Source organism: Mobula birostris, chromosome 5 (assembly GCF_030028105.1).
Source record: "Mobula birostris isolate sMobBir1 chromosome 5, sMobBir1.hap1, whole genome shotgun sequence".
Taxonomy (NCBI): Eukaryota; Metazoa; Chordata; class Chondrichthyes; order Myliobatiformes; family Myliobatidae; genus Mobula; species Mobula birostris.
In genome coordinates, this window is record NC_092374.1 from 21,743,006 (window position 1) to 21,768,531 (window position 25,526).

A 25,526-nucleotide genomic window follows, 5' to 3' on the forward strand; every position below is an offset into this window, starting at 1 on the left:
CCCATCATGGTAACATAGTGGTTAGCATAATGCTATTACAGTTCAGGACATTTTGGAGTTTGGAGTTCAATTTCGCTGCCGTCTGCCGGGAGTTTGTATATTCTCCCTGTGAGCGTGTGGGTTCCCTCCAGATGCTCTGGTTTCCTCTCACAGTCCAAAGATGTCCTGGTAAGTAGGTTAATTTATCATTAGGCTAGCGTTAAATACAAACATTGCTGGGCAAAATCTTGCATTTCTCTTTCACTGCACATCACACACTGGTGTGCAAAATGCTTTCATGTTAACTTTACCATTCACTCTGCTCATGTTAGCCTCCCGGATCCCCCACTCTTTCATTTGAACCATGAATTTTACGCTATAAATGGAGCCTATGCTTGAGTGGGCTTCATAAAGCTAACCAGTCTGAGTAAGGAGTAGTGAAATTCTTTCCATCATTGTATTCTGCTGTCTGGGACAAATACAAATAATGGACAAAGCTTCCTGGCTATGAGTATTGTTCAAACATTCCATGGCATACTGAGCGCAAAATGGTACTGTATCTCTTTCTAGACTCGACATGGAGTCTTTGACTTGAAATAGGATGATAAACCTCATTTGTTTCAGTGGTAAATCTAAACCTACTAATAATGAAGCAAGTATAAGAAACTAATTTTAAAAAATGATTTTATTTTTAATGTTTTACTTACTGTACTTTAGAGTTTTAATGTTTTAATTAGGCTTTATTTGTTAATGATTTAAAAATTGTATTACTTTTATTGGATTTTCTATGGCCTTGAACATAGAATAAAGAATGTAACAGCACAGTACAGGCGCTTCAGCCCACAAGGCTGTACATATCTTTAAATCTACTCTAAGATCAATCAGACCCTTCCCTCTTTCATAGCTGTCCATTTTGCTATCTGAGTGCCTATCTAAGAGTTTCTTAAATGTCCCTAATGTACCTGCCTCTACCAGCACCTCTGCAGGGCATTCCATGCACCCACCACTCTCTATGTAAACAAACAAGTCTGACATCCCTCTTGCACTTTCTGCCAATCACCTTAAAATTATGCTGCCCTGAGAAAAGACCTCTGGCCAGTCTTTTCATCTATGTCTTGTATGATCTTGTACACTTCTTTCAAGTCAACCCTCATCCTCCTTCACTTGAAAGAGAAAAAAACTTTAGCTCACTCAACCTATCTCCCATAAGATATGCTCCCTAATCCAGGCAGCTTCCTGGTAAAATGTTAGAGAGATATGAAAATGCTGAAATTAATTGAAGTTTTCGACTGAGGTACAGCTCTGTCCTAGATTTGTCTTCTGTTTCCAAACAGGTCAGGAAGTTTGGGTGGCTAAAACCCTACCCTGCAGCTACCAGAGTGTCAGGCACACTGACCTCACTGAATGCCTTGAGTGTGAGAGGACAGCCTGTCACTTCTGGTCCAGGCAACACACACAAAATGCTGGAAGAACTCAGCACGCCAGGCAGCATCTATTGAAAAGAGTAAATGGATGACGTTTTGGGATGAGATCCTTTATGAGGATTTCTGGCCCAGGTGAGTTCGGTATTCAGGTCTTCCAGGAATAAGTAGATGGGTGAGTCCAAGAAGATCCAGTTTTTGACAAACCCACCAGAAATGATTCCATTAAATTTAGAAAATAGAGGGAAATTAGGAATGCAAAGCTGTTTGGTCAGCATCTAAAGAAATTGTATAGACACCTATTTCAGATATGTTCCTATGCCAGGAACATACTTCGTTCCTTCAGAGTTGTCTGTGGATCTTCTGTTTCCATTCTTCACTTGCCGTGTTGATTGTTTTCTCTCCTGCTTGTATTATTTACTACAGCTGCTCCACAAACAGGAAAATTGAGACAAAGGCTATTTTCATTTCTAAATCTATTTCAATTAAATTTGTTCATATTGCATCCTGAGTACATCAGTGAGGTTAACAGATCCCAGGTAATAAATTGCAAAAGCGGTTACTGACAAGGAGAAAAAAAACGTCAATTTTACCCCCTGCCAATTTTCTACATTCTTTGTGATAAATATATTGAGAACTGTTTAATATTCATTTGTTATATATTGGTCACTAATGGACAAAAATGGCAATAAATTAAAACAGAATTACTCTAGGCACAAGGTACTTACTTTCCCTGAATCCATACCTATTAACATTGTTTACAGTGTTATAACTCTTCCTCATCCTGCATTTAATTGCTAATGAAATAAGCAAAGAATAATAAGCCACCTTTGTCAAGTGCATACATTCTGAACAATCCATGGCAAGCTAAGTAAAAAATACCAAAACAAGAATCTTCCTGTGCAGGTAATTAAGGGAAGAGAAAATACTGCTTTGCAAAAAGATCTTTTCTACAGATTTGAAAACAAAAGGAGTAGGAGCTAGTCATCGGGCCCTTCAAACACACCACCATTCAATAAGATCATCGTTGATCTGATCTAAGCCTCCGTTTCACTTTCTTATCTTTCACTGTGTGCAGAATAATGTGCCTATATTGATTGATCCCATTATCTTTTTAGTCTCACTCTTTGTCCTACCCATCCCTTTACTGCTTTCTTTGTGATTGAACACTGACTTGCTTTTCTCTCTTTCCCAGACCAAGAGTTGTGTATTTAATATTTCAATAATATCTGAGTGATCTTGTATATATATTGTTTGATTAAGCACTCTTGTTCAGTTGAATAATTAATTATGGGTTGTATGTTAAAATACGTTAATTGCATACGTTATCACGCTACCAGGTGATACATGTGTGTCTCGTAAAATAAAGACAAAGTTACACCCATATTTCGGACTCCCCATGCTTTCCTTTGAATCAGTTTAATGTTTTGAAGTTACAGTGTTCACTGTTACTCTTTCTACAGTTGCTGCATCATCTGTTGAGTATCTGCATCAATTTTGCTTTTATTCCCTAACATTCACCTCTGGCCAAGCATTCAGCCTCATCCCCTGATATTTGTACCTTCGGCTAATGATTTATCTGTTGATTGTTTGTGGTCTCGTGAAGTTCCATCCTCTGCCACATTATCCTGTTCGCAGACTTTCTTTTAAGGAATCAAAAGCAAAGGCAAATGGCCTTGAGTGTGCTAAAGGTTCTTTGTAGTTGCTGCTTGCATGGCTTGCTGTAAAAGGATTATTTCAATGGCTATCATTCACATTTATGGTAATAATAGAGGTCATCAATTTCTGTCAGGAGAGTGATACGTGACTTGAGTTTTTTTTACGTATAAGCAGAAAACAGCAGCAGGACTGTGTCATTTTTTCTCTTTCAATCTACCCAGCCTTTCAATATCATGGTTGATCATTCAAATTCAGTAGCTTGTGCTAGCTCTCTCCATGTACCTCTTGATTCTTCAAGCCCTAAGGGCAATATCTAACTCCTTGAAAATATCTAAAGTTACATCCTGAATATATTTATGTTAATAACTAGGCCCAAAAGAGATGCATCATGGGAAAAGAGAATCAGAGTCATTCAGCAGGGAGACAGGCCACTCAGCCCAGTGAGCATCTACAATCATTGCTCACCTATTTTATTTTCCACATATTCCCATTAACTCTCCCCAGATTCTACCACTCACTTACACACAAATGAAAATTTACTGTGGCCAACTAATCCACCCATCCCCATGCCTTAGGGATGTGGGAGGGAACTGGAACACCACACAGTTGCTTGCATTCTCCACACAGACAGCATCCGAGGTCAGGATCGAACCTATGACTCTGGAGCTATGGGGCAGCATCTCTACAAGCTGTGCCACTGAATTCCAGATCATCTTTGGGAAAGAGGTCAGATACCAAACATTTGGCACACAGTACATTCTTCAGTTTGCTGTGATTTGATTATATTGGCAGAAGTTCAGGTGTCAACCATTAAATCATGTTGTAAGAGTGGTGCCTGTAATGGTAAACCCTGCAGTGTATATGAACATTAAACATAGGAGCTGAATTAGGTCTTTCAGGGTATTGTCTGCTCTGTCATTCCATCATGGCTCATTTACTTTCCCTCTCAACCCCATTCTCCTGACTTCTCCCCATAAATTTTGATGGCCTTACTAATGAAGAACCTAACAACCTCGGCTTTAAATAGACCCAATGACTAGGCCTCTACAGCTGTCTACAGCATTGAATTCCACAGATTCATCACCATCCGGTTAAAGAAGTTCCTTCTTATCTCTGTTCTAAAGGGACATCCTTCTACTCTGAGGCTGTGCCCTCTGGCCCTAGTCTCTCTCTCTCTCTCTCTCTCTCTCTCACTAATGAAAACAGACATCCCGCCCTGCAAAAACTCAGTTCAGGGAGGTAGCATCCTCGCCCCCCCGCAACCCCATATCCCACCCCCACCCCACCGTCGACCTCCAAAGGTGTATGTAATACTTTGTTTAGTGATTTTGTCTAATCTGTAAACCAAATTGGATATTGCCAGCAAATGTGACATTAAAATATGTACTTATATTATATTATCATGTTTATTCTATTACAACTTTAAGCAAATCTATAGGGAGTTTGGCCTCATCATGTAGGACATTAATAGCATAGCTCCTTGGTAGCTAGCCAGCTAGTTTAAATTAGGGGTACCCAACCTGTTTTGCACCGCGGACCGGTTTAACATTGACAATAACATCGTCAATTGCCTCTGATCTGGGCCGACATTTACATGCCGGGCGGCACCTAACTAATTAGCTTGTTTATTTTGGCTTTTTTCTTGAAGATGTGCCGGGTGCGTTCCGACCACCGCTGTATTCTTCACGGCCCGGAGGTTGGGGACCACTGAATTATAAGTCACTTATAAGTCAATAGCATTATAACATGTTAAGTAACATTTGGATGTTAAACACACAGCGCATATTTTCCTTGTTATGAACATACAAAATCATTGCAACACACCAATATTGTTGAATCAGTGGGAGCCCTGGGCTTATTTCCCTGCAACAAGACAGTGCCATCGAGGGGTGATGGGAGTCAATGATACCCAAAGGGGGTTCCTTATGTCCAGTCTATTCTGCAATTTAGTTTTCATTGTATTCATTGCAGAAAACTCCGCTTCGCAGAGATATGTTGGAAATGGAAGCAACGTTTTCAATGCTCTTGTGGCTATCTCAGGATATTCAGCCTTGACTTTGATCCAGAATGCTGGCAGAGATGTTATGTCAAACATACTTTTCAGCCCACCGTCATTTGCAAGCTCGAGGAGTTGATCTTTTTCCCGCACTGACATGGATGACTCACCGGGGACATTCACAAATGGGTCACTGATGACCTCGCGTGCGTTAAAATTCAACATTGCGTGACAGGGAATGAGGAAAAGTGCAGCTGACTCATATCGTTTCATATCACCAAATAATATTGTTTCCTCGCAACCCAGTGTTTGGGGACCACTCTTAGCACGAAGAGAGACTAATCAGGATGCTCGCTCTCCCACTCCCTCTCCCTCTCAAAAAAATCTATTTCCGGGATATTGTATATAATTTCCGGGCGTCAGGGAGCCACTAACAATATGCGGGAGACTCCCGGAACTTGTGGGAGAGGTGGAATGTCTGTGAGAAAGTCCTTTCCACATCCATTCTATCTAGGCCTTTCAATATTCCATAAGTTTTAATGAAATCCTCCTTCATTCTTCTAAACTCCAGCAGGTACAGGCTCAGAGTAATCAGGAGCTTCAAATATGTTAACCCTTTCATTCCCAGGATCATTCTCATAAACCTCCTCTGGGTCCTCTCTGGCCTCCTAGTGTTCCAGCCCAGGCCAAAGTAAATGACACAGAAACAAATACATGGGCCTGGTTATCTGTCTAGACTACCAAATCAACAATTGAATAAGGTGTACCCATAGACATGTGCTTCAATGGGTTTTCATGGAGCAGTGATCAATAGACAAAAGACAATAGACAACAGGTGCAGGAGTAGGCCATTCAGCCCTTCGAGCCAGAACCACTATTCACTGTGATCATGGCTGATCATCCACAATCAGTACCCTTTTGCTGCCTTCTCCCCATATCCCTTCACTCCGCTATCTTTAAGAGCTCTATCTAACTCTTTTTTTGAAAGCATCCAGAGAATTGGCCTCCACTGCCTTCTGAGGCAGAGCATTCCACAGAACCACAACCCTCTGTGTGAAAAAGTTTTTCCTTAACTCCGTTCTAAATTGTCTACTCCTTATTCTTAAACTGTGGCCTCTGGTTCCGGACTCCCCCAACATCGGGAACATGTTTCCTGCCTCTAGCATGTCCAATCCCTTAATAATCTTATATGTTTCAACCAGATCGCCTCTCATCCTTCTAAATTCCAGTGTATACAACCCCAGTCGCTCCAATCTTTCAACATATGACAGTCCTGCCATCCCGGAATTAACCTCGTGAACCTACGCTGCACTCCCTCAATAGCTAGAATGTCCTTCCTCAAATTTGGAGACCAAAACTGTACACAATACTCCAGGTGTGGTCTCACCAGGGCCCTGTACAACTGCAGAAGGACTTCTTTGCTCCTATACTCAATTCCCCTCGTTATGAAGGCCAACATGCCATTAGCTTTCTTCACTGCCTGCTGTACCTGCATGCTTACTTTCAGTGACTGATGAACAAGGACACCTAGATCTAGTTGTACGTCCCCTTTTCCTAAATTGACACCATTCAGATAGTAATCTGCCTTCCTGTTCTTGCCACCAAAGTGGATAACCTCACATTTATCCACATTAAACTGCATCTGCCATGCATCTGCCCACTCACTCAACCTGTCCAAGTCACCTTGCATTCTCATAACATCCCCCTCACATTTCACACTGCCACCCAGCTTTGTGTCATCTGCAAATTTGTTAATGTTACTTTTAATCCCTTCATCTAAATCATTAACGTATATTGTAAATAGCTGCGGTCCCAGCACCAAGCGTTGCGGTACCCCACTAGTCACTGCCAGCCATTCTGAAAAGGACCCATTAATCCCTACTCTTTGTTTCCCATCTGCCAAACAATTTTCTATCCATGTCAGTACCCTACCCCCAATACCATTTGCTCTAATTTTGCACACTAACCTCCTATGTGGGACTTTATCAAAGGCTTTCTGAAAGTCCAGGTACACTACATCCACTGGCTTTCCCATGTCCATGGTCAACTGGTTTCTTTGGCTAGCTGAACTTTGCAAGAAAATACTGTAGGGCAAATAATCAACAGAATCAAACACTTCATGCAGTGTTGCAAGAAAAGCATAATGAAATAATTGGAGTAAAATATGTAAGTTTAGACCATAGGGTTTTCTCCAAAGAAGGTTGCAGCTGTACAAGTTATTGGTGAGACCACACTTGGAGAATTGTCTGCATTTCTGGTTACCTGTCTATAGGAAAGATGTCATTAAGCTGGAGAGGGTACAGGAAAGGTTCACTGGGATGTTACCAGCGTTGGAGGCCTTGAATTATAAGGAGAGTCTGCACTATAGGAGGCTGAGGGGTGAAATTACAAATTTATTTAAAATCATGAGATGTGGAAATAAAGTGGACAGTTATTGTCTTTTTTCAAAGGTTAGGTGAGACCAAAATAGAGGGTGTAGATTCAAGTTGAGAGGGAAAAGATTTAAAAGAGATTTGAGGGGAAATTTATTCACACAGAAGGTGATGAGCTGCTAGAGGAGATGATAAAGCTGAGTACAATTACAAATGTTTGAAAGGGATTTGGTCTGGTACATGAACAAGGAATGGATTAGAGGGTTATGGGATAAATACAGGCAGATGGGACTGGCTTGGATGGACGCTTGGTCAGCATAGGCGAGTTGGGCTGAAGGGCCTGTTTCTGTGCTGAATAACTCCATGCGGTTTGATAAAGATATGTAAGTAATATCCAGTTAGATCAGTTATCTCCCTCCAGGAGGACTACAACCTTGTAGTGGTTTGGAGGCTTGTGTGCCTCAATGACCCAGAGTGCTTTGTTGGGGGGAGTCAGTGCCTTCTGCTTTGGCTTTAGGTAGGGTCACCCCTACCAAACAGGTCAAAGGGTAGAGGCCAGACTAAGAGTGGTCCATCGGTCCTCCAGGTTCAGGAGTTCAGCTCAGGGCTAAAAACCCTGACCGGTAAAAACTAATCCGGAAGCAGCAGTGAAGAATCCTTCTACATCTGTGTGTGACAGCATTGCTGACTCTCCATATGGAACCGGACAGTAGTGAAAACAGAACTACTGACATGATGAAGGAAACCCTGAACAGCCCCAGAGATGGAGGACCTTCGTTACTGCCCTAGCTCCAATGACGTAACAGCCAGTAAGTAGGTAAGACCAGATATCTGGAGGGAAGCTCTTCCCTTTAGAGAATACAAATTTAATGTGATGGGAAAAAGAGGATGCGATGAGAAAATACTTATTACGCAAAGAGTAGTTTTCATTTGATTTCATTGCCTATGGGCAAATCAGAGGTTTTGAAAGGAAATTAGCTACAAAGTAAAACCACCAAATGGTCAAAATAAAGCCAAGGAACGAGGTCTAAAATACCATAAGCTTCAAACTTACATAATTTACAAGGTGACAGAGAGAGCAGAGGAGTAGGAGTGAATAGATTGCACTACAAAGAACCCGAAGGGCCAAATAGCCTCATTCCACGATTTTGATCACTGGCGGCTGACAGAGTTATCGTAGATCGAGCGCTTCTGCTTTTACTGCACTCTGGGGATCCTCAGGATCTGTGCACTTGGAATTATCCAGGCTAGGAAATTTTAAATTGCTGCACCAGCAGGGAGGGGTGAAAGGCATTCCGTCATACCAGCCACCGTAAAACCCAGCACATTAGTATAGATTCACCATTATGCAGTAAGGCAAAATGGCTGGTGGATTCTTGTTGTAACTGCTTCAGAAGTCCATTTACTGAGATCAATAGTAGTAAAAATTGAGAGAAGCAGTATATAATGCGTTTACTGATTTGATGTCTCCACAGTATTCTGAAAGCAAAGTTTTGCATTCCCCCATAAACCATTCCTTCTTTCATGTAAAGACTGTTCAGGTCTTTTTCCAAGCAGAAATGGTACAGTTGTTAGCAGAAAATGGTGAATATGTAATTAGATACTTTAACATCAATTCTGAGGTCAACATTACAAGACTTGAGAACAAATTTAATTAATATCGAGAAAAATCCGAGCTTATTTCCTGCCTCCAACACCTCAGAGGGGAGTGGAAGCATGGAACTGACTTGCGTTCATAGCACCTATTGTTACACCAATTAATTACTTTGCACGATAAAAGTTAATGAAATTCTAGTTACATTTAGAGCCAAGTTAAAAAACAAAGCACTGATGCATTGATGGCAATGCGATGATTTTTATTTTTTTTTATTGCGATACAGCGCAGGGTAGGCCCTTCTGGCCCTTCGAGCAGTGAACCCCTCCCCCCCATTTAACTCTGTCCTAATCACGAGACAATTTACAATGACCCATTAACCTACCAACCGGTAGGTCTTTGGACTGTTAGAGGAAACTGGAGCACCTGGAGGAAACCCATGCAGTCACGAGGAGAATGTACAAACTCCTTACAGGCAGTGGTGGGAATTGAATCCCAGTCACTGGTATTGTAAAGCGTTGTGCTAACCACTATGCTACTGTGCCGTCCCAATATATAAGGCTACAATGTCGCTATCTCAAATAAACAGTATAGAATAAGTGGGCAAATAATTCCGGCAGTTTGATTTAGATTTACATTGGAGGATGAGAAAAATCATTCACCTTTTTCAGGAGAATACACAAAGCAATGTCCTGATTTTGAATAAAATCGTTGACTGTTCTCTCAATGTTATTTTGTATTGTTTTGTTACTTTTTTTCACTGCTTGCTTGAAAGCAAATAGTGATAAATGTCATCAACTAAAAACTTTGACACAAAAGCCATACTGTTGTAATGGTACAGTTGGAGGACATTTGGCCCATTGATTTTATGCCTGCTTTCTGTAAAACAGTCCGGTCAGTCACATTCTTCTGCAACAACGTACAATGTGCTGGAGGAACTCAATGAGTCAGGCAGCATCTGTGGAAGGAACTGGACAGTTAAGGTTTGGGGTGGAGACCCTTTGTCTAGATCCTTTTATTTCTGGATAACAGACCTAAGCAGTTCCCCTCCACCACACTCCTCCAGCTGGCAGAATTTGAGATTACCCTCAGCAATCTCTCCTTTGGCTTCTCCCACTTTCTCCAAACCAAAGCTGTAGCCTTAGGGAGTTGCTTGGGCTCTGGTTATGACTTTCTTGTCATTGGCTTTGTAAAGCAATCTATGTTTTTCTGCCCTCAGCAGTTAGCTTTACAGTCTGCTTCATCTTCAGTGCCTTGCTTGTTCTTTCCTCTCAAGTGCCTATCCAATTTCCTTTTGAAATCCTTTTGATGGTCTCCACTTCTCCACCTTCAATGGCCATGAGTTGCCTTCCCTTGTTCTGCAGACGTTACTTGACCGGCTGAATATTTCCCGAGCAAGAGCAGAAGAAACAAGCAGGAATAGACCATTCCCTTCTTATTGCCTGTTCAGCCATTCCATAAGATCATGGATGATCTCCTAACTCAGCACTGCTTTCCTATTACAAATCTCATACCCTGCAATTCTATCGATCTAAAAATAATATCTGTAAATAAGTCAATCCCATTTTTTTTCAGAATTAAAGCATCTATAGTATTATTCTTTTGCTTTGCCAATGTCTTACATTATTTACCTGGGAAACTGGAAGTGTAAATTTAGATGTTCAATCCAAATTAAATTCTCAAAGGTGGAAACCCTGAAGTGTGAATCATGGATCAATCTGTTTACTAGTAGCCTTTAACTCAGTTGAACAAAGTCTAACACTGTCCCAAACCCTGAACCTGCGTTTATTATTTTGAATAAAAACATACATTTCTAAATCCAGCTCCGAGGTGTTAAACAACCTATCGAATTTTATGTTCATTTTTATACAATGTTTGTAATATACTACACTGATAATATTAAAATAAGGGGATCGATACCAAAGATTGAAGCTTGAAGGTCATTCAGAAGTCCAAAGTTGAAGCCCAGTGGCCGAATCCAGGAGACTGGGGGCTGGAAGTCATTCTATGAGGTATACCTGCTTATTAATGCAAATATCTAATCTGCTAATCATTTAGCAGCCGCTCAATACATAATAGCATGCAGGTATGGTCAAAAGGTTCATTTGTTGTTATGACCAAACATCAGAATGTGGATGAAATATGACTTTGACTATTGATGCCTGGTGGGTTTCAAAGGTTTCAAAGGTACATTTAATATCAGAGAAATGTATACAATATACATCCTGAAATGCTTTTTCTGCATTTGAATATCTCAGAAACTACTAATCTCCTGGGATTTTCATGAAAAGCTATCTCTAGAGTTTACAGATGAGGGTGCAAAACCCACAAGATATCCAGTGAGCAGTAGTTCTGTGACAAAAACAACTTGTTATTGAGAGAGGTCAGACTGGTTCAAGTTGACAGGAAGGTGATATTAACTCAAATAACCATGCATTACAACACTGGTGCGCAGAAGAGCATTTCTGAATGCACAACAGGTCGAACCTTGTGCATGGGCTACAGCAGCAGAGGACCATGAACATACAATCAATGGGCACCTTATTAGGTGCAGGAGGTACATTAAAAAATTACCACCAAGTGGAAATTAAAGTTGCTCTTGTCATTGTTGAGAAAGTAGGTTGAACAGCAGAAACATTGAAACATAGAAAACCTATAGCACAATACAGGCCCTTCAGCCCACAAAGCTGTGCTGAACATGTACTTACTTTAGAAATTACCTAGGGTTGCCCATAGCCCTCTATTTTTCTGAGCTCCATGTACCTATCCAGGAGTCCCTTAAAACACCCTATCGTATCCGCCTCTACAACTATCGCCAGCAGCCCATTTCACGCACTCACCACTCTCTGTCTAAAAAGCTTACCCCTGATATCTCCTCTGTGCCTGCTTCCAAGCACCTTAAAACTGTGCCCTCTTGTCCTATCCATTTCAGCTCTGGGGAAAAAGCCTCTGACTATCCACACGATCAATGCCTCTCATCATCTTATATGCCTCTATTTAATTTGGATTTGTCAGGGTGATAAATGGAAGATGGCATTCAACACTCCCACCAGGCTTTATAAATTCCTAGAAGAAAATCTACAGAGGCTCGAAATAAAAGTAATGCACGCAAAATGCAGGAGGAACTCAGCAGGTCACGCAGCATCCATGGAAAAGAGCAAACAGTTGACATTTCAGGCTGAGACCCTTAATCAAGTCCTGTTTACTCTTTTCCACAGATGCTGCCCGACCTGCCGGTTCACCCCTGCACTTTGCGTGCATTATCATTATTATGAAGTTATTACTATAATTATGAAGGTATGTCCTTTGGGCTTGTTGACGCCCCCGTAGTTTCTCATGCATTAATTAATGATGTAGATGCATTGCTCAGGCATCTATTTATATCAGGGGAAAATTATTCATGGAAACTTCACATATTGTTCTTATATCAAAGTTCTCTTCCTGCTATTTGACAAAACCATTTCATGTGCAAGTATTTAGTTTTTATTCAGAAACATTATTGGCTGTCATCTCTACCCTGCTCATTCTTCTGATTGACTTAATTCAACACGCTGAATCTGTATTGTGTGTGGTATGAATTATTGGCCCAAGACAACAAATCAATAAATATTTCTTAAGTTGGAGCTTTCCATTAGTATAGCAGACCTTCTAAATCACAGATTGTCTTTGTTATGTGATTCATTCTAAGTCTCCAGCATTCACAGTGATTGACAGAGTACAAATATTATTTGCTGCATCCATTGAGATGACCAATATAATAGATGATCACTAGCTTTGGATGGGGCTAATTTATACATAATAATCTTAAACTAATAAAGCAGATGTGAGCAATTTAGGGATAAAATGCTTTTGCCATCTCTGCAATTTAAATTTAAACAGTTGCATTCACTAACTTTTTTTGTTGCCTTTGTTCATGCCAAGTATCTGCCCAATAACTCTTGACAGTCCAGGGAATTCCTGATAAAACACAAGATAAATGCCTGGGAGGTAAGAGAGTAATGATTACAGTTTCCCTTTAATGACTTAATCATGAGTGTTAAGAAAAAAGCCAATTAATCTGAAACTAATTATCACAATCTATTGTCTACCTTCCTACATTCACTGTCTCCTTTCATATTACCTCTCTGGTGTTTTGGCAGTTTGTCCACAGGAAGCATGATTATGTTCTAGTACAATGTAATGGGATCCCGCCAGTCACATTAGTAAGGAGCATTGGTTCATCTGTGAAAGTGCAATTAAATTCAATGTCCCAGGAAAATGGAAAATTTAACCACAATTCACTTTATTTGATAACTGGTCACGAGGCACAAAGAATAGTGAATTATTTATAAAGCTATTTGATCATAGAGTTGTTACTACATAAAAGAAGACCATTCAGCCCATCAAATCCTTGCTGCATCTCAGTGGAACAATCTTCTCAGCTCCATTTTCTTGGTCTGCAAATTACTCTCTCTAAGTGCCTAACCAATTCTCTCTTGTAGAGTTTTATTGATTCTGTTCTTACTGCTCTTTCAGGCAGTGAATTCCAGTAATAATTACTCTCAGAGTAAAACAAAGATTTTCTTCCAATTCAACTTTGTAGCTTTTGCTTAAAATATTAAAACTGCATTCTTTGATCTTCAAACCATATTCTAATTGGGCAGCATCCCTTTATTTATCCTATTATAATCTTGCTTGCATCCTTCATATCTCCTTTCATCCTTTGCTCTAAGACAAGAACCTTCACTTCTCAGTCTAACCTTACAGCTGAAATCCCTCATCCCTTGATCTGTTAATAAAAACCTTCCTAAAAATCTCACGCGGATCTCACATACTTCCTGAAGTTGGTAATCGGAACTTAAAGCAACAGTTCTGCTGTGGGTTAGCCAATTTTTTATGTAGGTTTAATAAAATAACTTGATGCAGAGGAAGGTTAAAGGAAGTGTTACGTAACCGGCAACAATGAGTATCAATCGAGTCAGGTTATATAAAAACAACCAACCAAAAAAACAATAAAAAAGCAAACGAAAGCCTTAACCGGAAGTTAACCACTATGCTGCCATTCAACAAATCGTCACTTGGCTCTGGTTCTTATAACAATGAATTCGAAAACAGTTCTTAAAGTGGTAAAGTGAAACACAGTTCTTAAAATGGTAAATTCAAAAGTCCAATGAATTTATATATTCAATTGGGAGAGACTTCTCTGGAGAAGGATTTCTTCATAGACGCAACTTTCCTGCTGGTTCTGTTCAAAGGATTCACGATGAAGTAAATAAACGGCTTAAAACAACTGACCTTAATTCCTTCTACACAGCAAATCCTGCATGAACTACCTTGGTCTTTCGGCGGGAGTTATCTTCGATGCAGGTTGCTACTTCTTCAACAAGGACTCAATAAGGTTGATCCTTTATTAAACTGCCGAACATTCCTGACTTCTCTTAATCCTTCATATCATGTACTTTGATAAAGTCTTCACTCTCCAATACTACTGGAAAAAGGTACATCAACAAATCTAACAGAAATTGCTAGTCCAGCACTATTGTACCTTGTAACAGAATGTATCACTCTGTTCTAAAAATGAAACTGCGTCATAAAACAAATACATAACAGAAACGGAGACACAGACGAATGTTCTAGCTGGAAAACTAACTGCGTCATCAGAGGTCTTCCCTTTTATACCCGTGGTGAATATGTCATCACGTGACCTCACATCGGTGGGAAAATTACATCAGGTGACCTCCAAAAGACCATTACATCATTCTCACAAGAAAGTCACAAGACCTCCTTGAGGTATGTAACAGATGTCAATGTTATTGATCAAGACCCTACATCAGGATTGAGTGTGGTAGCGAAAGAGAGGGGTAAGGTAGAGACTGATGAGCTAGGTGAGGGAAGGAATATGGGCTAACATCCATCATGTTACATTGTTATATTGGGCATGCTAAGCTGGTGCCAGAACATGTGGTGACACTTCTTGCCCCCAGCACATCCTTAGGTTGTGTTGGTTGTTACTGCAAACAGTGTTTTTCATTATATGTTTCAATTTACATATAATAAATAAATAAATCTGATCCAAAATTTGTTGTTAAGGCCACAATGAGGTAGATTGTAAGTCAAGCATTCATTTTGTTTTACTAAAGGACCATCCAGTAGCATTATTACAGCAGTATGACATTGTCTTTGAGCCTTGAGGTACAATACATGTTTTCAGGTTTTTGGATCTTCTGCATGAGGGCAGAGGGGACAAGAGAGAATGACTCAGGTGGATGGGATCTTTGATTATGTTTGCTGTTTTACTGAGGAATTGAGAAGTTTAGACAGAGTCCATGGAGGGGATGCTGTTTATTTTTGTGTGTGAAGTGCTGAGCTGTGTTCACTTCAGTTCCTTGCAGTTCCAGGCAGAGCAGATCCTAATGAAGCTTCTCAGCCCAAAAGATAGATTATTCAAATCCCTCCATTGATGCAGCTGAGTTTCTCCAGCATTGTGTGTGTGTGTTGCTCATGATCTCCAGAATCTGCCAAATCTCTTGTGTGTACAAAAGCAGTTACCGTACCAAAGTATGATACATCTGGATAAGAACTTTCTATAGTGCATCTCCAAAAGTTTGTAAGAATTAAGCTTGGAGTGTGATGTGCAGCAACAAGGGATCAGAGAACATTTGCAATGTAGAAGTAGCCTATACATTCATGCTGAACAAAAGAACAAATCCTGTCTTTCTTACCTTACAACTCTTCAAAGTACATATTCAAGTGCTTTCTCAGTTAACCAGAGTCTTGTATGATGTGCACATTCAATAGGCACTGCATTTTCTGCTGTAGAAACATTTGGAGGGTCATATGACCTCTGAAAAATTAAATTATCCTGTAACTGTGTGGAAGAAGCATTGCTATAAACAGTTGATAGAGATCGAGAACAGTAGGAACTTAATGAATTATTTGGAGCTGCATATGGTGTAGGGTCATTGACTCTGTACAACAAAGTATATTATTTGGCATATTATTTCCTGGAGCTACAGTAAATTAAGCTGCAAGTTCTTCCTCTCCTGCAGCCTCAGATAATAATTTGCTATAAACCTGCTGGTCACAGCGTCTGCCTTATTTTGTAGAGTAGGAGATTTTTTTGTGTTTCCTAGTGCAAAATCATCATTCCTACTTTACAGCTTGAAGGAATCATGTTGCATAGAAAGATATCCGACTGGTCACCATGCCTCTTTGAAGGAGTTATCCAATTAGCTCTACAACCATTTTCCTTTCCCATTGTTCTGCAATTTTCCCCTATCCAAGCATTTATCGAGCTCTTCTTAAGTCTAATTTTTCAATGTGTTTTAATCAGCCATTAAATATTCTTTAGGGACTGCTTGTTTCTTTCTGCAATATTACTAAATATGTTCACTTCTTCCAATATTATCGCACAGTATGCTGCATAATAATTAATTTACAATGTAAAGTACAACAGATTTTCTACTTTTAAGTTCACCATCACTGCATGTAATGATTACTAACGTGATTTATATTTTGCTAAGTTTTTTATTCATTTTCGGAAAGTGAAAGCCACAACCAAGACTAATGTTTATTGCTCTTCAACTAAGTGTCTTGTTGGGCCATTTCAGAATGCATTAATGAAGCAAACATTTGTTCTGCGTCTGGCGAAATCTCAAAGACAGACTTGTCCGATATATTTCCCTAAATAAGGACAAACCAGCTTTCATAATAGTCAGGTCACTATTAGCAATATCAGCTTTTCCTTCCAGGAGCATTTAATTACTTGAATTTAGAACTTCCAGCTCCATGATGGGATTTTAAGTCACTTCACCATATGGAGACTCAATGATGAAATTATTGTTCGAGTAATCCTAAAACCTTGATGAACAATCAAGAGAGTTGAGTTCAAATCCCATCATAACATCTGTGAAATTTAAATTAATTAAATAATCTGGAATTACACTCAGCAGAGGAGACCATGACAAATCAAATTGCTGCAAGAACATCTTTCACTACTCTTATCAGGGAAATAAATCTGCTCTTCTTATCTGGTATAGCCTGTGAACAGCCATTTGAGGGTAAATCACACTCAAAGTAATATGAAGCATTCAAGAAGAAAAGTAGCCTGAAGCACAGGATTCTGCAGATACTGGAAATAGTCATAGTCATAAGTCATAGTCACACTTTATTGATCCCGGGGGAAATTGGTTTTTGTTACAGTTGCACCATAAATAATAAATAGTAATAGAACCATAAATAAATAGTAATATGTAATTATGCCAGTAAATTATGAAATAAATCCAGGACCAGCCTATTGGCTCAGGGTGTCTGACCCTCCAAGGGAGGAGTTGTAAAGTTTGATGGCCACAGGCAGGAATGACTTCCTGTGACGCTCTGTGATGCATCTCGGTGGAATGAGTCTCTGGCTGAATGTACTCCTGTGCCTAACCAGTAAATTATGTAGTGGATGGGAGACATTGACCAAGATGGCATGCAGCTTCGACAGCATCCTCTTTTCAGACACCATCGTCAGAGAGTCCAGTTCCATCCCCACAATATCACTGGCCTTACGAATGAGTTTGTTGATTCTGTTGGTGTCTGCTACCCTCAGCCTGCTGCCCCAGCACACAACAGCAAACATGATAGCACTGGCCACCACAGACTCGTAGAACATCCTCAGCATCGTCCGGCAGATGTTAAAGGACCTCAGTCTCCTCAGGAAATAGAGAGCAAATAAATCCAGAGCAACAACACACAAAATGCTGATTTATTATCCCTCTTAACACTATTCTCCTCCTTTTCCCTGTCACCTTTGATGCCCTTACTAATCAAGAACCTATAAACCTCTACTTTAACTATACCCAATGAAATGGCCTCGACAGCCATCTGTGGCAATGAACTCCACAGATTCACCACCTTCTATCCAAAGAAATTTCTTCTCATCTCTGTTCTAAAGGGATACCCTTCAGTTCTGAGGCCGGGCCTTCTGGTCCTGGACTCCCCCCCACTTTAGGAAACATCCCCTCCATGTCCACTCTATCCAGGCCTTTCAAAATTCAATAGATTGTAATGAGATCCCAGCCTCATTCTTCTAGGGTTGAAACCCTTCCTCAGGACTGCCATAGAGACTCAGGGAGCTTCAGTGTGTCCATGTTGTCACAAGTGAAAAAGGTAGGCACTACCAAATTGATAGATTTCCAGAGGATGATGTGCATAAGTATGTTATGCTTTCCCCTCTCAGACACCAGCACCAAACTCCTGAAACAGATACTTTATTCCATGCTATTGGAGAAAAGCAGAAAAAAAAAATTAAAGGATGTGCTCCAGGTATCCTTAAAGAAATCCAGTATTCTGTGGGTCCCTGAGAATCTCTGGTTCATGATGGCTCAAAAAGGAGAAATAATGCTGGGGTGATATCAAGGGTATCAAGAACTTTGTGGCATTTTGAGGACACAGAGGTCCTGTGCCAATGGCAGAAAGAATGGATCAGCTCACGTACCAATCACTAGCCTCCCCTCTCAGCTACCGCCAGCCCATCTGTCGAACAGTCTACAGATCCCATTAGAACCCACAATGCCAGGGTGAAATTAGGTTTGCCTTGATTCTGTGGGACTGGCTAAACAAAATACAATGAGAAACCTTGTAGAAAATTGAGAATTGAAAATGGAGGTGCGAAATTAGGAAAGGAAGAAGAAGCTGTTGAAAATTACTTTAAAACTTAAAATAACAAGTTTTGTGTAAATACATCTGCACAGAAGGGTAACAAAAGAACAAGCAGGTGATTGGTATAGGAAAATGGCATTCCAAACAATCACCATCATGTATAGAAGCAGAAGATGCAGGTAAAGGCAATCATGTACAGGTTACATTATGAAAGAGGGAGACAATGATATAGTTAAGGAGGCTGAGTACAGAGTATTGGAATGGGATAAATATGGTGCAAAATGAAGTATCATAGGGACTAACATATTGGAAAATTAATAAATTGCCATGAATACTTAAAATATGTTCTCTAAAAAACCAGGAAGATAATTACAGAGGCTCTGATCATTATTTTCAGTTTTTTTTTTTCGATCCAGAAGTGGATTCAAAGATTTGAGAATTCCTAACTAAGTTGTTTAAAAAGGTGAAAAGACATGCATTAAGTAATTACTGACCTTCTGGTTGAAATTTAGTGGTGGAAAAATAACTGAAGTTCATTCTCAGAAAAGTAAGCATTAAGTTGCTAAGGGTAAGTTATTTTCTGCCTGGTTTGATTGCATTTTTGAAGATGCAACTAGTGAGTCCATAAGCCATGCTGGCTATGATCTCTAGAGGGCTTTTTGCAAAGCTTTTGATGAGGTCCCACGTGGCATTACGGAAAAGAAAATCTAAACCCATAGGATTGAGAAGTGTGGCTAACTGGATCCAACATTGGCCTAGTGGCAGGAGTCAAAAATTTACATTTAACAGGTGTCTTTTACCTGGAAGGCTGTTACTAGTTGGCTTGCATGTGGGTCATGATTTAACCCTTTCTTGCTTGTAATACATGTTAGTAACTTAGACCAACGTTGGGTGCAAATTAAAGAAGTTAATGGGCGATACAAGCATTGGCCAAGTCATTGACAGCGAAGGGGAAAGCTTTAGAATGCAGGAAGGTATAGGTGGCCTGATCAGCTGGGCAGAGAAATGGCAAATGAAGTCTAATATACAGGGTGTGAGATAGTATATTTAGGAGATGTAACAGGGCAAGAGGATATAAATGGGAAAATATCAAGTAGAGGGAAACAAATTGAATGTCTACAGACCTTTAAAAGCAGTGGAACACATTTAATATACAATTAGCTCTCATTAAGAACAGGAAGGTTTTATATGATCTGCATACAACATCTGTTATGTCATAGATTGAGTATAACATGCAATTCTGGGCATTAATTTATTGAAAGGAATGGTTGCATTTGAAGGGATACAGAGGAATTTTGAAATGTTGTGGCCAAGGGTAGAAGATTTTGACTCTGCACAAAGATTCCTTAAGCTCGAATTATTTTATTTGCAACAGATTAGATGGCAGGAGGCTTAATTAAGTTGTGTAAAATTATCAGCACCTAGAGAGAATAAAACAAGTCTATTTCCTTAGCAGAACAGCCAAGTACCAAAGACATTGATTTAAAGCATGTCATAGCAGAATTAGAAGGGAGATGAGGAGCAATATTTTTATCCTGTGGATTCTAGAACTTGCTGGTGAATGATTGGTATACACAGAACCCATAATGACATTAAACACAAAGATTCTGCAGATGCTGGGAATCTTGAGCAACATATTGAATCCTACTGAAGGGTCTCAGCCCAAACCATCAACTGGTTATTCCTCTCCCAAGATGCTGCCGGACCTGCTGTGCTCCTCTAGCATATCACGTGAGTTACAATGCAGTACATGGCTACATTACAGCACTCTCAAAAAATGAGATGTGGAATAAAACATCACTCTTAAGTAATTTATGGAAGTAAATAAACAAACAAACACAAAATATTAAGAGATCTGAACTAGTTTTTCAAGGACAGCCATCTCCGGCAGCCAGTTCACAGTAGCAGGCTACTTAAGGGATTTGATTTGGAAAATTATAATATACATTCTTTCTATAATAGTTGCACAATGACACATTATCAAACAAAATGGTGTTAATTTTTAGTTAATTAAAACTGTAATCCTTTTTCCTCTGCCTATAGCACTATCAAAATTTCCTTGCCTATAGGCCATGGGGATATTATTGCTGAGAGGAAAACTTCCAATGGGAACATATCACCACTTGTAATACAGGATTCAATGGGAAAAAGGAATGATGGGAAATTACAATATGGACAAGTTTTCTAGGAAGCAATCCCTCAAGAATGCAGGGATACACCCTAGCTGGGTAAGCACTTGAAGATATATGACCTGTAATATCAAGGACACAATGCTAGAAGAAGAGATTGGCTGGGTAGGTCCAGTATTCTGCTAAGATGGACAATATGAGTCAATGTCCTCCTTATGAATTATAAATTATCTATAATTTTCTATGATTCTAATATATGTAACTCCAGATACAAACAAATAGGTATCTCCAATTATAGTATGTGATTGGTCTTAATTGCCATATGAAGTAGAAACACAATTTTAAAACTGAACGACTTTAAAAATTTACAATTATCATTTAACAGCTCCTTCTCAGGAGAAACTTGTCTTGCCATGATGACCACAACTTCAAGCTTAACCCCAAAGAAAGAAATCGCCAATAATGAATTAGTTTGTTATGAAATGTAGCAAACAAGGGGTGCATTATGCATCATTATGAGAATGAAGGTTTGCACACTTACAGCTCATACATTGTGCATGATGTGGTGGCAATATTTATTTCCGATCAACAGCAACACACACAAATGCTGGAGGAAGTCAGCAGGCCGGACAGCATCACTGAAAAGAATAAACAGTCGACATTTCGGGCCGAGACCCTTCATAATTTCCCATCCCTCATTGTCTTTCAACTGAGGAAACAGTACAGGGTCAGCCAACATGGTGAGCTCAGAGTCACGTCTTGACCAAGGTGAACAAATTCCACAACGTTGAGCTCATCTGCAAAGCACTGCCACAAGGAAGCAGCAACCGTCATAAAGGGCCACCACCATCCATGCTCTCTTCTTGGTGCTACCATGGAGAAAGAGGTACAGGAGCTTTAGGTCTCACACCACCAGGTTCAGGAACAGTAATTCTCCTTCATCCATGATGTTCCTGAATCAGCATTCAGCATGGGCAACTTCACTCACTACAACACTGAACTGATTACTGAACACAACCTATGGACTCGCTTTCAAGGACCCTATAATTAATGTTCTATTTATTTAACTATCTATCTGTCTATTAATTTATTATTTGCCTTTTTTATTGTATTTGCACAGTTTGTCTTCTATTGCACATTGGTTGCATGCCAGTCTTTGTTTTTTTGTAGTTTTCCATTGATTCTATTGTATTTCTTTGCACGTGGCCAGGTGGTTAAGGCATTCATCTAGTGATCTGAAGGTCACCAGTTTGAGCCTTAGCTGAGACAGCGTGTTTGTGTCCTTGAGTAAGGCACTTAACCACACATTGCTCTATGACTGTGCGAGGTCCGCGCCTCGTAAGGCATGAAAATGCCCAATGCTGGCCTCTCAGGCCTGAGTTGATGATCCTCCTCCTCCTCCCTCCTCCCTCCCCTCCTCTTTGTTGTACTGTGAATGCCTGTAAGAAAATCAATCTCAGGGTAGTATCTGTGACATACATATACTTTGATTATAAATTTACTTTGAACTTCAAGGATTTTGGATTTTCTTCCTGAAGAGCATTAATATATTAAAAAATGATTTTTTCTTAAATAATCAAAAGCTTCCAACTTAATGTTTTATTTTCCCGGTCTACTTCATTATTTGAATTTAATTCCCACAGTGTCATAGTTGGATTTGGATTTGAGTCCTTTAATCAATTGTACAGAACATTAGATACAAGTCTACCAACATAATAATTATATTTTTTGCAGTGTTTTATTTGCTGGGGTTTTATAAAGCTTTTTTTTATGACCTTGTAGTCAAAGAGATAGCTGCAAGATATAATTGTTCTTCTTCTTGTGTATAGTTGTGATATGGGTGACATTGAAGGATGAGAGTATTGGGTCAGGACCTTCAACTGATCTGTTTATATTAAATTCTTCAGCAGTCTTTGTTACTCCATTTTTTATTCTTAGCAAAGGGAAGTAAACAGTTCACACTGAACATAACAAATTGCTCTAGTAAGAAAGTTGTAAATCTGAAGTACTGTTACCATTTCTGCTGGCGTATGATATTCAACATAAAAATAATAGTAGTATTAGATGTTACGTCTACAACCAGTCAAGCCATTTCTCATACTCAGCATAAAATTTATGCTCTGGATACATCTGGTGAAATTTCATTATATTTCCATTTTCCTTTGCAGTTTTTTAATCAAATGTGTTTCTATGTTGAAACTTTTACGCAGCATATTGTGATTCATCGAACACTGTTCAAGAAATAATGCCACAAACATGAGAAAATCTGCAGATACTAGAAATCTAAAGCAACACATACAAGCTGCTGGAGGAATTCAGCAGGTCAGAGAGTGAACAGTCGATGTTTCAGGCTGAGACCCTTCTTCAAGGCAAGAAATAGTTCCATGCTCCTTTACAGGTACCTAAAAGGCACTTACGTGTCGAATACTGATGGCAGAATAACAACTTTGCAAAATTGATCAAGTTATGAGATGAATGGATGGCAGCTGAAAATAGAATAACAAGTACTTGTGATTGTCACTGTCACCAGATAAAGTTAATTTGTTTGAAAAAAAGTACCTGAGAGTGCACAGGGTAGATCAGTGATAACCTAGATCGAATGTCCTGTAAAACATTTCTGCCAACTTCTAAACATACCGCTTTTTCCCACATACTAGTTCTCCATCCCCACCCACACTGTCCAATTAGATAACTTAGTGAAGTTAACTCCACTGAAAATGGTTCTACCTCCAAAATTTATCTCACTGGGGAAGTCTGACAGTTCAGAATCAGAATCAGGATTAATATCACCAGCATATGTCGTGAAATTTGTTAACTTTGTGGCAGCAGTACAATACAATACATGATAATATTCAGAAAAAAAATGAGTAAATCAAGTATGAAATAAGTAAATGTAATTATAAATATGTATATTAAATAATTAAATTAAAAATAGCACAAAAACAGAAATAATAAAAATGTGATGTCGTGTTCATGGTTCAATGTCCATCTAGGAATCGAATGGCAGAGGGGTAGAAGCTGTTCCTGAATCACCGAGGGTGTACCTTCAGGCTTCTGTACTTCCGTCCTGATGGTGACAATGAGAAGAGGGCACATTCTGGGTGATGGGGGTCCTTAATAATGGATGCCGCCTTTCTGAGTTGTAAAATCAAATTATGGAAGAATTTTGTATACTGCCCTATTTTATATTTCAGTGGGATGCAGTAATCAATCCATTACTACTTTTATTTTTTTAATCTTATTTTTAAATAAAGCCCTTCAAAATTTTCACATTGCACTCAAAAGCAGATTAACATTTGGAGCCCTCTTATACGTGGAGACTTAATAATAATATTTATAAGACACTAATAACAACATTTAAAGAGAATGCAAGATGTTCTGCACATGCTGGCAATCTTGAGCAACAGATACACAAAGTACTGGACAAAATTCAATTGACAGTTTGGGCCGAGTCCTGATGAAGTGTCTTGGTCCAAAATATTCACTCTTTATTCCACTGCATAGATGTTGCCTGATTTGCTGAGTTCTTCCAGCATACTGTGTGTGTGGAGAGGGCCAAAAGTAGGCAAATAAGACTAGCATAGAGATGGACGTTGTGGTCGGAATGAATGAGTTGGGCTGACGGGCTTGTTTCAATGTTGTATTCGTCCATGACTCTGCGTGCAGAGCCTGAAGTCCTTCAAGAACAGCGGTTTCCCTTCAACCATTTGATTACTAAACCTACCAGCGCCCCCTCATAATTTTTATTTATTTTATTTTTAGGCATCCGTTAGTCTCATGAGACCATGGATTTCCACCTTGGAAGGTTTCCAGGGCACCGGTCTGGGCAAGGTTGTATGGAAGACCAACAGTTGCCCATGCTGCAAGTCTCCCCTCTCCATGCCACCGATGTTGTGCAAGGAAAGAGCATTACTACCCATACAGCTTGGCACCGGTGTCGTCGCAAAGCAATGTGTGGTTAAGTGCCTTGCTCAAGGACACAGCACGCTGCCTCAGCCAAGGCTCGAACTAGTGACCTTCAAATCACTAGACGAATGCCTTAACCACTTGGCCACACGCCAACACTCCCCTAATAATTAGAGTTTAGTAGATCAATGATCACTTGCACTATAATGGACTTCGTGTACTTTTTGTTCTACTTCTGTTTTTACTTGTAAAAATTGTGTTTAGTTTATGCTTAATTCAGGTCTTTCTTGTGAATTTTGTTTAAATGATACTACGTGCTGTAATGCTGCTACATGTAAGTTTTTCATTGCCCGTGTTCATACATCTACTTGTGCTCAGGACTATAAACTTGGCTTTGACCATGGTTGTGGGTGCCTCCTGTCCCTAAATTAATATTTTAAACAGTTGCAATAAAATCATTGAATGTCAAATCATGCAAATAAAGTTTTCATTTAAAAATTTACAATTGAATGGAACAGTGGAACGGATATCTGAGGAAATAACTGCTCTGAAGCACCACAACAGAGCAGAAGCTCACTTATTTAGTCTTGTTCATTCCAGAAGAGGAAATCCTGGTGCAATGTGGCTGTTTCTATTTGATTTAGCTGAATTAGTCACTTATTCACAGAGTCATAGAAGAGTGCAGCACAGAAACAGGCCCTTTGCCCATCTAGTCTATGCTGAAACCATTTAAACTGCCTACTCCCATAGACTTAATTTGGTCTTCATATGATCGTATACCATCCTGAGCCAAAATTGAAGACTACAGTATGAGCCACATGTTATATATTGTTCAGGTCCTTTCAA

The 25,526-nt window shown here is 39.5% G+C and overlaps 1 long non-coding RNA gene across 2 annotated transcripts; it reads left to right on the forward strand.

Annotated features, from left to right (window-relative positions):
• Nucleotides 1-85: 85 nt before the first annotated feature.
• Nucleotides 86-24,838, forward strand: LOC140197197 (uncharacterized). 2 transcript variants are annotated; one of them, XR_011885879.1, is made up of 3 exons: nucleotides 86-168; nucleotides 1,314-1,535; nucleotides 24,537-24,838. It is a non-coding gene; the product is annotated as an uncharacterized lncRNA (long non-coding RNA). The 2 variants fall into 2 exon arrangements; XR_011885878.1 differs by lacking the exon at nucleotides 24,537-24,838 and adding an exon at nucleotides 5,031-5,115.
• The last annotated feature ends 688 nt before the right edge of the window (nucleotides 24,839-25,526 follow it).